This window comes from Oncorhynchus mykiss, chromosome 8 (genome assembly GCF_013265735.2).
Source record: "Oncorhynchus mykiss isolate Arlee chromosome 8, USDA_OmykA_1.1, whole genome shotgun sequence".
NCBI lineage: Eukaryota > Metazoa > Chordata > Actinopteri > Salmoniformes > Salmonidae > Oncorhynchus > Oncorhynchus mykiss.
In genome coordinates, this window is record NC_048572.1 from 47,828,389 (window position 1) to 47,842,147 (window position 13,759).

Sequence of the window (13,759 nt, forward strand, 5' to 3'; positions counted from 1 at the left end):
TCAGTAAAAGTGCCGGTTTTAGCCAGCCGGCTAATTTTCAACCGCAGTCCCTGGACAGGTTATTGAAAACAATTACAATATAGACAATAGCAACATAGGACAAGCAAGACATAGCATACAGACAGAGCAACATAGGACAAGCAAGACATAGCATACAGACATAGCAACATAGAACAAAAAGCAGCAAGACAAAATCCATAAAAGCAACAAAGTGTTTCCACACCTCACAAGCTACAGTCAACATGGAAAGCGGCAATAGCACTTCAAAATCAAACCAGTGACAATATTGATTTACTCATATATCAAATGATGAATTCCTGTTTTCCAGTGTCTGTTGGAAAGAAAACTGAACTGGGTTTTCCTCTAGGATTTTGCCTGTGCTTAGCGTTATATCGTTTATTTATTAGTGGTTTATTAGTGTTTGCTGATGACAATCATACCAATAACATTATGCAGCCACCACCATTATTGACTCAACAAATTTCAGCTTTTATTTTTAATGAATTAGTAAAAAATGCTAAAAACATAATTTCACTTTGACATCATGGGGTATTGTGTGTAGGCCAGTGACACAATATCTCAATTTAACCAATTTGAAATTAAGGCAGTAACACAACAAAATATGGAAAAAGTCAAGGGGTGTGTACTTTCTGAAGGCACTGTATATCATTGAACATTGAATATACACTGGTCAAAAAAATAAAGGGAACACTAAAATAACACATCCTAGATCTGAATGAATGAAATATTTTTATTAAATACTTTTTTCTTTACATAGTTGAATGTGCTGACAACAAAATCACACAAAAATGATCAATGGAAATCAAATGTATCAAATCAAATCAAATTTTATTTGTCACATACACATGGTTAGCAGATGTTAATGCGAGTGTAGCGAAATGCTTGTGCTTCTAGTTCCGACAATGTAGTAATAACAAGTAATCTAACTAACAATTCCAAAACTACTGTCTTGTACACAGTGTAAGGGGATAAAGAATATGTACATAAGGATATATGAATGAGTGATGGTACAGAGCAGCATAGGCAAGATACAGTAGATGGTATCGAGTACAGTATGTACAAATGAGATGAGTATGTAAACAAAGTGGCATAGTTTAAAGTGGCTAGTGATACATGTATTACATAAGGATACAGTCGATGATATAGAGTACAGTATATACGTATGCATATGAGATTAATAATGTAGGATAAGTAACATTATATAAGGTAGCATTGTTTAAAGTGGCTAGTGATATATTTACATCATTTCCCATCAATTCCCATTATTAAAGTGGCTGGAGTTGAGTCAGTGTCAGTGTGTTGGCAGCAGCCACTCAGTGTTAGTGGTGGCTGTTTAACAGTCTGATGGCCTTGAGATAGAAGCTGTTTTTCAGTCTCTCGGTCCCAGCTTTGATGCACCTGTACTGACCTCGCCTTCTGGATGATAGCGGGGTGAACAGGCAGTGGCTCGGGTGGTTGATGTCCTTGATGATCTTTATGGCCTTCCTGTGACATCGGGAGGTGTAGGTGTCCTGGAGGGCAGGTAGTTTGCCCCCGGTGATGCGTTGTGCAGACCTCACTACCCTCTGGAGAGCCTTACGGTTGAGGGCGGTGCAGTTGCCATACCAGGCGGTGATACAGCCCGCCAGGATGCTCTCGATTGTGCATCTGTAGAAGTTTGTGAGTGCTTTTGGTGACAAGCCGAATTTCTTCAGCCTCCTGAGGTTGAAGAGGCGCTGCTGCGCCTTCTTCACGATGCTGTCTGTGTGAGTGGACCAATTCAGTTTGTCTGTGATGTGTATGCCGAGGAACTTAAAACTTGCAACCCTCTCCACTACTGTTCCATCGATGTGGATAGGGGGGTGTTCCCTCTCCTGTTTCCTGAAGTCCACAATCATCTCCTTAGTTTTGTTGACGTTGAGTGTGAGGTTATTTTCCTGACACCACACTCCGAGGGCCCTCACCTCCTCCCTGTAGGCCGTCTCGTCGTTGTTGGTAATCAAGCCTACCACTGTTGTGTCGTCCGCAAACTTGATGATTGAGTTGGAGGCATGCGTGGCCACGCAGTCGTGGGTGAACAGGGAGTACAGGAGAGGGCTCAGAACGCACCCTTGTGGGGCCCCAGTGTTGAGGATCAGCGGGGAGGAGATGTTGTTGCCTACCCTCACCACCTGGGGGCGGCCCGTCAGGAAGTCCAGTACCCAGTTGCACAGGGCGGGGTCGAGACCCAGGGTCTCGAGCTTGATGACGAGCTTGGAGGGTACTATGGTGTTAAATGCCGAGCTGTAGTCGATGAACAGCATTCTCACATAGGTATTCCTCTTGTCCAGATGGGTTAGGGCAGTGTGCAGTGTGGTTGAGATTGCATCGTCTGTGGACCTATTTGGGCGGTAAGCAAATTGGAGTGGGTCTAGGGTGTCAGGTAGGGTGGAGGTGATATGGTCCTTGACTAGTCTCTCAAAGCACTTCATGATGACGGATGTGAGTGCTACGGGGCGGTAGTCGTTTAGCTCAGTTACCTTAGCTTTCTTGGGAACAGGAACAATGGTGGCCCTCTTGAAGCATGTGGGAACAGCAGACTGGTATAGGGATTGATTGAATATGTCCGTAAACACACCGGCCAGCTGGTCTGCGCATGCTCTGAGGGCGCGGCTGGGGATGCCGTCTGGGCCTGCAGCCTTGTGAGGGTTAACACGTTTAAATGTCTTACTCACCTCGGCTGCAGTGAAGGAGAGACCGCATGTTTTCGTTGCAGGCCGTGTCAGTGGCACTGTATTGTCCTCAAAGCGGGCAAAAAAGTTATTTAGTCTGCCTGGGAGCAAGACATCCTGGTCCGTGACTGGGCTGGATTTCTTCCTGTAGTCCGTGATTGACTGTAGACCCTGCCACATGCCTCTTGTGTCTGAGCCGTTGAATTGAGATTCTACTTTGTCTCTGTACTGGCGCTTAGCTTGTTTGATAGCCTTGCGGAGGGAATAGCTGCACTGTTTGTATTCGGTCAACCCATGGAGGTCTGGATTTGGAGTCACACTCAAAATTAAAGTGGAAAACCACACTACAGGCTGATCCAACTTTGATGTAATGTCCTTAAAACAAGTCAAAATGAGGCTCAGTAGTGTGTGTGGCCTCCACCTGCCTGTATGACCTCCCGACAATGCCTGGGCATGCTCCTGATGAGGTGGCAGATGGTCTCCTGAGGGATCTCCTCCCAGACCTGGACTAAAGCATCCGCCAACTCCTGGACAGTCTGTGGTGCAACGTGGCGTTGGTGGATGGAGCGAGACATGATGTCCCAGATGTGCTCAATTGGATTCAGGTCTGGGGAACGGCCGGCCAGTCCATAGCATCAATGCCTTCCTCTTGCAGGAACTGCTGACACACTCCAGCCACATGAGGTCTAGCATTGTCTTGCATTAGGAGGAACCCAGGGCCAACCGCACCATCATATGGTCTCACAAGGGGTCTGAGGATCTCATCTCGGTACCTAATGGCAGTCAGGCTACCTCTGGCGAGCACATGGAGGGCTGTGCGGCCCGCCCAAAGAAATGCCACCCCACACCATGACTGACCCACCGCCAAACCGGGCATGCTGGAGGATGTTGCAGGCAGCAGAACGTTCTCCACGGCATCTCCAGACTGTCACGTCTGTCGCATGTGCTCAGTGTGAACCTGCTTTCATCTGTGAAGAGCACAGGGCGCCAGTGGCGAATTTGCCAATCTTGGTATTCTCTGGCAAATGCAAAATGTCCTGCACGGTGTTGGGCTGTGAGCACAACCCCCACCTGTGGACGTCGGGCCCTCATAACACCCTCATGGAGTCTGTTTCTGACCGTTTGAGCATACACATACACATTTGTGGCCTGCTGGAGGTCATTTTGCAGGGCTCTGGCAGTGCTCCTCCTTGCACAAAGGCGGAAGTAGCGGTCCTGCTGCTGGGTTGTTGCCCTCCTACGGCCTCCTCCACATCTCCTTATGTCCTGGTCTGTCTCCTGGTAGCGCCTCCATGCTCTGGACACTACGCTGACAGACACAGCAAACCTTCATGCCACAGCTCACATTGATGTGCCATCCTGGATGAGCTGCACTACCTGAGCCACTTGTGTGAGTTGTAGACTCCGTCTCATGCTACCAAACATCAGCCAGGAATCTTAGGAACTGAGAAGTGGTCTGTAGTCACCACCTGCAGAACCACTCCTTTATTGGGGGTGTCTTGCTAATTGCCTATAATTTCCACCTGTTGTCTATCCCATTTGCACAACAGCATGTGAAATGTATTGTCAATCAGTGTTGCTTCCTAAGTGGACAGTTTGGTTTCACAAAAGTGTGATTGACTTGGAGTTACATTGTGTTGTTTAAGTGTTCCCTTTGTTTTTATTTTTTGAGCAGTGTAGAATAATCCTTAGAGACTGTTGAAATGATTTGATCTGGTTTAGACATTTTTTACAAGACAGCTGGGAATTGCGTGTTAAGATTAAGTCAAGTTGTTCTGTTCTTCACACACCTCAGTCTTTGCAGAATCAGCACATTTCTGGAACACATGAATACCAACTGCCGTTCTTGGTCAAGGATATCTTGTTAAACATAATAAATCAGTGTACAACATGCTTTACATTTCTCAGGTACCACTCCAGGTGCCCTCGGTTTCCGGGATCTGTTTTCAAGAAAATGTGTTTTTCTGTCATTTCTTATTTATTAGAGGTGGTGTAACATGGATTTGCGTAGTAATATTTTTCCCCTGTGAACAAACTTTGCTCATTATTACCATGGATTTCATTCAAATACAGCCACTGAATCTCGAGTTATCAAAATGCAAATATTGGACAACAGGTTTATTTCACATCTGACTCCGTATGTGAAGAAACATATTGCGCCAGGGTTTTTCAAATCACATTCTGAATTAAGGAGATTTAGAATCAATGCTATTAATATAATTGCTTTATGTAAAAACAAAAACACAAGCCTACTGGGTATCTCTAAAACTGACCATCCTACCGATCCTCAACTTCGGCGAAGTCATTTACAAAATAGCCTCCAATACCCTACTCAATAAATTGGATGCAGTCTATCACAGTGCCATCGGTTTTGTCAGCAAAGCCCCATATACTACCTACCACTGCGACCTGTACGCTCTCGTTGGCTGGCCCTCGCTTCATACTCGTCGCCAAACCCACTGGCTCCAGGTAATCTACAAGACCCTGCTTGGTAAAGACCCCCCTTATCTCAGCTCGCTGGTCACCATAGCAGCACCCACCTGTAGCACGCACTCCAGCAGGTATATCTCTCTGGTCACCCCCAAAACCAATTATTCCTTTGGCCGCCTCTCCTTCCAGTTCTCTGTTGCCAATGACTGGAACGGACTACAAAATTCTCTGAAACTGGAAACGCTTATCTCCCTATCTAGCTTTAAGCACCAGCTGTCAGAGCAGCTCACAGATTACTGCACCTGTACATAACCCATCTATAATTTAGCCCAAACAACTACCTCTTCCCCTACTGTATTTATTTATTTATTTATTTTCCTCCTTTGCACCCCATTACTTATATTTCTACTTTGCACATTCTTCCATTGCAAATCTACCATTCCAGTGTTTTACTTGCTATGTTGTATTTACTTCGCCACCATGGCCTTTTTTTGCCTTATCTCACCTCATTTGCTCACATCGTATATAGACTTATTTTTCTACTGTATTATTGACTGTATGTTTGTTTTACTCCATGTGTAACTCTGTGTTGTTGTATGTGTCGAACTACTTTGCTTTATCTTGGCCAGGTCGCAATTGTAAATGAGAACTTGTTCTCAACTTGCCTACCTGGTTAAATAAAGGTGAAATAAATCAAATAAAAATTGTTTTCATTTCTCAATGGAAAATAATTCTAATACAATACATTTATGACTGTAATATGTGTCTGGCAGTGGAGGCTACTGAGGGGAGGACAGTTCATAATACGGACAGGATGGAGTAAATGGAATGGTATCAAACACGTTTTTGTTTGATTTTAATGTGTTTGATATAATTCCATTCACTCCATTCCAGCCATTAAACTCAATTTTAGCCATTATTTTAGAGCCGTTCTCCCCTCAGCAGCCTTCACTGGTATCTGGAGATTGAAAAGAAATGCTCTATATCATCTCAAACAGGAAATCTATGTTGCCCTTCTCCCTCTCTACCCATCCACCCCCGCTCTTTCTTTCCCTCTGTTTCAAATAGAGAAACACTTTTTCTCTGACTGAAAAGCTTTATTTAATTTCGGTCTCTTGAGGCACCTGGGTCACAAGCCAGGCTCTTAGCTTTTTCTCCTCTAATATTGAAACCATCATAATTTTCAAGTCAACCCTCTCCAGACTCAGGAGTTTGAAAAGAGAGTGTGTGTGTATGTTTGGTTTTACTATCCTTGTGGGGAACAGAAGTACTTACAAGGATAGTAAAACAAGGAAAATCCGGACAAATGGGGACATTTCGCAGTTCCCCACAAAGAAAAAGGCTATTATTGGCTTAGGTGTTAGTGTTACAATGAAGGATAGGAGTTAGAGTTAGGGGTTAAGGTTAGGGAAAATGGGATTTAAATAGTTAAACAAATGTGTGTGTGTGTGTGTGTTTGGGGGGCACGGTTGTGTTTTGTTCTGTGTTCTGCTCAGTCATCTGTGTATATACATTAATGAACCAAGGAGAAAAACACAGAAGTCTATTCCATATTCGCCCTCCTCTCTATAGGTAAAGGCTCGCAGTCCCAATAACAAGACGGTCTCCATGGCACAGCTCAATGCTCTTTTCTAAGTGACTGCCCGCAGCTACTTAAGTTACACTATTTAGAACCTTTTTTCTGCTTTAGTTTCCAGATATTGTGTTATTTGTTCAAAGTTGCTCAAGGGATGCTAGAGTTGGAATAGGTGAGGACATCAGTTCCGTCAAGACAAAAATAGCTAGTAGCCATTGAGATATGACCGAAAATATGACATGTTTGCAAGGGTTATAGTCGTGTAAACAAAAACAGGGAATCTACATGTGAAATTACTTAATAATGTGCTTTCAGTACATTTGGAATACAAATACTAATGTATTTAGGAAGTAAAAATCCTCTCCCGACAAGCTTTTTCAGATGTTCGTGAAAGCAAAGATAGAGTAGAATGCATTTTTAACATGTTACAATTCAATTGGTCTTACAATCAAATGTGTTATTGTGCAATTATTGTATTTCCAACACGTTTTTAAACATATACATTTCGGGGTAGGGAACATGGCTGTGTATTGATGTTGTGTAGAACTCCTTTCTTTTTTTCTCCCCCTCAAGACTTGATCAAATACAGGTGTACAACTTAGCTTCCCTGTACATTTTCCAATATAAAATATTAATATCACCTGTATTGGCGCAGCAATTCGTCTATAATGTTGCTTGATCGATGGTTAGGCTATTAGCTGGTCAAAATGAGGCTTCAGGAAAAGTAAAAAACTGCTATATGCCATAAAACAAATATTTTTAACATTTTGTTCAAGACAACCCCTTTTTTTCTTCTCATTTATTGGCGCCACCCCATAGGATAGTATGTCACACCAATGGAAAATACACAACAGGCAGTAAAATGTTATGGTTAAAACATAAATAATGACACTTTCAGAGGTTTCTGACTGCTCTAAAATGCAACTTCTGAACATCAGTCATGGATCCTCATTAATTAAAAGATTCAAAATGTAGTAATTACAATTACATTGCCTTGAAAGAGTCCTGTGTTGCTATTTTTCGTCACTAACTCCGAGTCGGGAGTGGGTAATTTGCACGGAATGGTGCCTTCCTTGGACGTAGTAGCTGTTTTTAGCCCCGAGTTACCTCAACTTACCAACAGCCGAAGCCATGGGAGCTGAGACACCACTCGAGACGTGTTCTTTTGCAGGGTTTTTGGAGTATACCGCAAAATGGAGCCAATGACAGGGTTTGAGAAACACAACGTGTCCCTCCCAGGGATGGATCACGTATGCCAATTGGCCAGGAGGAATGAAACTGGTGGGACAGAGAGAGAGGGATCGAGGGGATGGTTGGTCCAATGCGGAGAGTGAGAACCAGGAGTGGGAGCACCACATCCAGTCGCCAATATCTACCTGCACCATCACTAGGGCCAGGTAAAAGAACCAGAGGGCAGAGACAAACCCAGAGGTCTCCGGAGCAATGATCACTTTCAGGATGTGAGAAACCAGGCGTGGGAGAATTACTATGTAAATACTGCACTCAGAACCACCTAAAAGGAGCAAAAATGCAACAGGTCACAAATATGTATTGTTACGGATACAGGTATCCTGTGTGTGTGTGTGTAGGTATCCTGTGTTTTCTCTCCTTCTCCCCTCACAGGTGAAAATCATCACTCCCCAATCAGTCACCAATCCAATCATCAATCAGAAGACACACCTCCTCCTGTTTCCTACCCAATCACAGTTCCTTTAAAAACCCCATCAGTTGTTTGCTCTAGAGCTCAATCTCTCTGTAAATGCCATGACTGTAGGTCTGTGTTTCACTCTCTTTGTGTATTAACCTCTCTTTTGTTTGAGCACCTCCATAGCACTTTGTCATCACCTGTGAGTATTGTTTTGGTTATGGTGTTTCTTTGTTTGCTGGTGGGAAAAGGTAGACTTTGTTAAATACACTAGTTAGAACTGGGCGGACCACCAACTGTATTTTTAGTTAGTTAGCTGTTAAAGTAGGCTAGTCTAGCTTAGGGGTGTTTTTGTATACTTGTTTCTTTCCTTAGGTCCAGCTCAGCCCCTTTTCCTGCTCCCCCCATTACCGTGTGTTTGCAAATAAACCTTGAGTTTGACGGTAGATTTCAGTTGTCCTGGTTATTTCGTTCACACTTTTACTTTGTCACTATTAGAATTGCATGAGTTATGTTACGGGTCTCATTACCCCCCCCCCCCTAGACTGTCGGGCAAAAGGGGATTCGTAACAGTATAATACAAATAAGTGTTATTAGATAGAAAATAAGTCTAAAATGGTCATTATTTCCTCTGATACCCTCTTCATGTCACACCAAGGGAAAAAAGCTGTCCCACCAGTGAAACTCTCAGGCTACATGGTACATTTTTGGCCTTATTGTTAACATAGAGCCTACCATTTGATTTGTACTGTTATATTCTTATTTCTATTATACATTCAAAAGGTGTCACACCAAAGGACTAAGAAATGGACCCCTTTTATGTTAATGGAAGAAATATTTCTAATAAAGCTTACAATCTGTTCAGACCATGTGCTCCAGCAATGTCTTATGTACTTCCTCATTGTAAGAGAACCCTCCCCTGTGCAATGAATCACAAAATTGTCACACCATGTGGACATTTTAGGGACAAAATTGGATCAAATCAGAACTATTTGGAAATATCATGAATTGACTTCAGGACTACTGTTTCTTAAACTTCTGTGTCATAAGTAAAAGAGTAGGTGAACAAAAATTTCATGTTTTCATTACATTAGTTATCTTGTTTTGAATTTGTTTTTGGTCCCACCCTTCAGCTACCCTCAAACCTTCCCATGTATCTCTGAAAACCATCCTGTTTTGATTTCTAATTGCCATATATTTTTAAACTGTGCTGTAATATTTCATAAAAGTTCTGAATCTGTCTATTCTCATAGTTTCTACAGATTGTAAATTAAAGATTAACATTTTTACTAAGAGTATTATTATATGATTGATTGACTATGGCTTTTCAAGAAACAAAAGTTTGTGCTTGTCAATATAGAGAATTAAAATAGGGCTGTCACATCAACTACCCTAACTATGTGTTAGTTTGTGTTTTCAGTGAATTTACCTATATCACAAAGCTCATCTACATTTCCTGCAGCACAGGAAAATGATCAAATTAAAATCTTACATCAGTGTGGAGAAGTGGCTAGTTACAAATGTCTCTCAGTTCAGGATATATCCCTTTAGGATGGTCAGGTCCTCAGGATGTTGCTTTTACCAATGCCAGAAAAGAGCTGAGCACACAAAGTCCACACAGAGTATGACCCTTGTGGCTCATGTCTGTCATTCTTCCAAGGCTAGTGGGCATCTCTTACCGCTCCACAGAACAAAAAAGTGCTAGATATTACAATGTCACATCTGAGGACAATATATTTGCTATCTGCTTAGAAAAAGGCCCACCAGAAATGTATAACAAATGCAAGCTTGAAGTGGCTTAAAGAAAACAGACTAAAGAAACAGCTCATAGAGAACAAACTGGGTTAGTACTGAATATAGGCTAAAAGTAGTGTGGGTACAGAAGTTGGTTGATGCCAGTCATGCTCCTACCCCCATATAGTGCATTTTCTACAAGTTATTTAAAATATGATAAAATATATACATAACTGTAAAGAATTCATTACAACAAAGGATTTAAGAAACAAACTTTCAAATGAAATAAATTCTTGCCAGGGAAAAATTCATTTGAATAAATATGGTTTTGAAAATCTTATATAGGTGTAATAGCCATCCATAAAAAAATGCAATTTAAGTGACGTGTAAATATATGGGTCATGACAGTGTTAAGACCATATTATGACAAGTTATTTCAGCTGGTAGACACAAACCCGCCACCAAAAAATGTTTGAGCCAACTGTTTCCACATAATTTCAGACTGAATTAACATAATTACTTTTTGACCGAATGGGAACATTTCTATTTCCTGAACAGAATGGAAACCTGAATTGACCCCAACCCTGCTGTAAAAACTTAGTGCTCTCAAATGTCCCAAAGATGGCCAACTCCTATATATACCTATGGCGTATGTACAGATAGAGACAGTCAGGCAGAGACAGCCAGGCTATCAAAGGCTGTGTGTGTTTGTGAGTACGTGTCTGTCTGTGCATCTATCAAACACAATATATTTCAACAGTGATAAAGGGAGACAAATGAACCTGGCTAACACAAGCCTCCTCGTTTGTCCAATGGCACGTGGCAAACACCAATTATGCCAGCGAGAGTACAAACCCAGCTCGTTTCAGACACGCTGATTAAGTATTCATCCGTTTCATTTCCTGTATTGCAGTTAACCCCACACCTCAACTGGCCCCTCCGTAAATGTCACCCGATGAAGGAATATGGCGTTGTCGTGCCATCTCCCCTGCCAACACACATCAATTATCAGTCTCTGACTGCTTTCTTCCCTCAACGAACGTGCCCGTTTGTCAGCACATAAACCATCCTATCAAATAAGCGGCGTCGAAATGCATGTCATATCCTGAGTGATGGGCTTTAGCCCGACACACTCCAAGACAGTACATGGGATTTAGTTTGGGCAAATTCAATTACAGCGGGTGGGACCGAGAGCTGATGGATGCCATGCAGCTCTAATTCAATACTTAAGACTCAATCATCCCTCTTTATTTAAAGGACGTTGTATGGAAAAATTTGGAAAAGTTCAACTTGTTATAAAAAAATAAAATCTATTTCTATGTAATTGCTAAGTATTTACTGAAGTAATATGTAACAATTTTGTAACTGTAGTAAAGTGTTACTACACTGGTATAAGAGCAACTTAATGTAAAGTGTTACAATTATTCTCTCATGTGAGATGTGAAGAAATTACTGTAAACAACAATCTTATGGTAGGGTAAATGTAAGCACGCTAGCTTAGCGAGTATGAAGTAATTTTTGAAACTTTGTGTCCAGGTCAGGCAGACAGGAATACAATACAGATGACCATGAGAGTAATTAATGTAACAGGTTTTATTAGCAAAGATTATGTTATGTGCTTGACTTTGTTGACACACTTATTGTAAGTTGCCCGGGATAAGAATGTCTGCTAAACGACTAATGTGTCAATGTACCCTCATTCCCATCACGGAAGCAAAGCCTTGGTTAGTATTGGAAACAACTTAACTGTTCTAACAGTAGTCCTACTGTTATTATAATCACTGGTCGAAGCCCTGTTCAGAAAGGTAACAGGGGAAGTTCATATTAAATTACATTTGACGATGTCTCGGTCTACTTGACTTACATACAATCTCTCCCTTTATATGAAACAGAGACATGACCAATTGAATAGTCTATCTCCCAACTTAATTTTACAAGATCTAACAGAATAACAAAATAGAGCTGTTTGCCAGGGCACTGTTCACTCTTATGCAGGGCAGAACAGCTAGTGTAACGGCTGTCGTCAGAAGGATGAGACCAAGGCGCAGCGTTCCTTGAGTTCCAGATAATATTTATTGTTGAAGTGAAACTTTTAGACAAAACAAAACAATAACGAAAACAACAACCGAACAGCTCCGTAGTGCAAACTACCTGGTCAAGATCCCACACAGAAGGAGGGAAAAAGCTACCTAAGTATGATTCCCAATCAGAGACAACAATAGACAGCTGTCCCTGATTGAGAACCATACCTGGCCAAACACAAAAAAAATAGAAAAGATAGAAACATGAATGCCCACCCAAATCACACCCTCTAATAAAAATAGAGACATAAAAAGCTCTCTATGGTCAGGGCGTGACAGCTAGACCATTTGCAAAGTTTTGAGATAACTTAGTAATGAGGATTGGAAAGCTGGGAATCAATTGTTGGATTTTGGTCTATGCATCTGAAAAGGGCTGCTGTGTACCAGTCGGAAGGTTTGCCTTCTTATTGGCAGTATTAGGAAACTCTGCCATTCATGAATGGTTCTTATGGATATAAGCCTCTTGCTGACTTGGAAGATGAAGACGAGGCTTGGTCCAAAAACAGTCCCTTCGCCACAGAGACACTTTGTGTAGATCTGAAATAATTTGATAGGCATAAGCAATATGGTAGTAGCTCCATCTTTCCCTTTGATAGCTATAAGTAATACAGTGAAAATTCCATCTAGCCTATCTAGTTCTTTCAGATGTACACATGTTCCTTTGAGGTCATGGGTTGTTTTGTATGTACAGTCAATAAAACAATAGAAAATAAAAATAAATTCGATATAATACAGTTGAAGTCAGACATTTACATACACCTTAGCCAAATACATTTAAACTCAGTTTTTCACAATTCCTGACATTTAACCCAAGTAAAAATTCCCTGTCTTAGGTCAGTTAGGATCACCACTTTATTTTAAGAATGTGAAATGTCAGAATAATAGTAGAGAGAATGATTTATTTCATTCATCACATTCCCAGTGGGTGAGAAGTTTACGTACACTCAATTAGTATTTGGTACCATTACCTTTAAATTGTTTAACTGGGGTCAAACGTTTAAGGTAGCCTTCCACAAGCTTCCCATAAAACGTTGGGTGAATTTTGGCCCATTACTCCTGACACAGCTGGTGTAAATGAGTTTTTTAACCTTTATTTAACAAGGCAAGTCAGTTAAGAACACATTCTTATTTTCAAAGACGACCTAGGAACAGTGGTTTAACTGCCTTGATCAGGGGCAGAACGACAGATTTGTACCTTGTCAGCTCAGGGATTCAAACTTGCAACCTTGCGGTTATTAGTCCAACGCTTTAACCACTAGGCTACCCTGCCGCCAATTATAGGCCTCCTTGCTCGCACATGCTTTTTCAGTTCTGCCCACAAATTTTCTACAGGGTTATGGTCAGGGCTTTGTGATGGCCACTCCAATACCTTGACTTTGTTGTCCTTTAGTCATTTTGCCACAACTTTGGAATTATACTTGTGGTCATTGTCCATTTGGAAGACCCATTTGTGACCAAGCTTTAACTTCCTGACTGATGTCATGAGATGTTGCTTCAATATAGCCACATAATTTCCCACCTCATGATGCCATCTATTTTGTGAAGTGCACCAGTCCCTCCTGCAGAAAAGCACCCCCACAAC

The 13,759-nt window shown here is 41.7% G+C and overlaps 1 protein-coding gene across 1 annotated transcript in view; it reads right to left on the reverse strand.

Moving 5' to 3' along the window:
- Positions 1 to 13,759, reverse strand: part of LOC110529987 (cadherin-7-like) — a 167,387-nt gene that overhangs the window by 101,599 nt on the left and 52,029 nt on the right. The window lies entirely within an intron of this gene.